The sequence below is a fragment of the Miniopterus natalensis genome, chromosome 13 (genome assembly GCF_054644295.1).
Source record: "Miniopterus natalensis isolate mMinNat1 chromosome 13, mMinNat1.hap1, whole genome shotgun sequence".
In the NCBI taxonomy this organism is placed as follows: domain Eukaryota; kingdom Metazoa; phylum Chordata; class Mammalia; order Chiroptera; family Miniopteridae; genus Miniopterus; species Miniopterus natalensis.
This window is the reverse complement of record NC_142093.1, coordinates 46,249,468-46,250,156: the sequence shown is the minus strand read 5'-3', so window position 1 is coordinate 46,250,156 and position 689 is coordinate 46,249,468. Positions and strand designations below refer to the sequence as shown.

Below are 689 nucleotides of genomic sequence, written 5' to 3'. Positions count from 1 at the left end.
TTGAACCTATAAATAGGACATTTTTTTAAATTAAAATTTTTAATGTTGATATAATTGCAGGTGTCTCCTTTGCCCCTCTAAATTGGATATTTTAATGATGTTAATTCTTCCCGTACATGAACATGGTATATGCTTTCATTTATTTGTATCTTTTTTCCATTTCTTTTTCTGGTGTCATATAATTTTCTGAGTACAAGTCTTTTACCTCCTTGTTTAAATTTATTTCTAGGTATTTTACTTATTTTTGATGCAATTTTATTTTTATTTTTAAAAATTATTTATTTATTTTAAAAAAATACGGAATGCTTCACGAATTTGCATGTCATCCTTGCGCAGGAGCCATGCTAATCTTTTCTGTATCGTTCCAATTTTAGAATATGGGCTGCCAAAGCGAGCACTAATTTTAATACAATTTTAAATATTATTTTTAAAATTTCCCTTTCTGATAGTTTATTATTGGTGCATAAAATTACAATCAATGTCTGAATATTAATTTTGTATCCTACCAGTTTACTGAATTCACTTATCAGTTCTAGGTGGTTTTTTTGTGTGTGGAATTTTTATACAGTATCCTGTCATCTGAAAATAACAGTTTTGCTTCCTCCTTTCCAATTTGGTTGGCTGTTATTTCTTCTTTCTGTCTGATGGCTGTGGGTAGGACTTCCAGTACTATGTTGAATAAGAGTGGT

The 689-nt window shown here is 29.2% G+C and overlaps 1 non-coding gene across 1 annotated transcript; it reads right to left on the bottom strand.

Annotated features, from left to right (window-relative positions):
• Positions 1-291: 291 nt before the first annotated feature.
• Positions 292-398, bottom strand: LOC148091667 (U6 spliceosomal RNA). The gene has a single exon (XR_015715574.1). It is a non-coding gene; the product is annotated as a U6 spliceosomal RNA (small nuclear RNA).
• Positions 399-689: the final 291 nt, after the last annotated feature.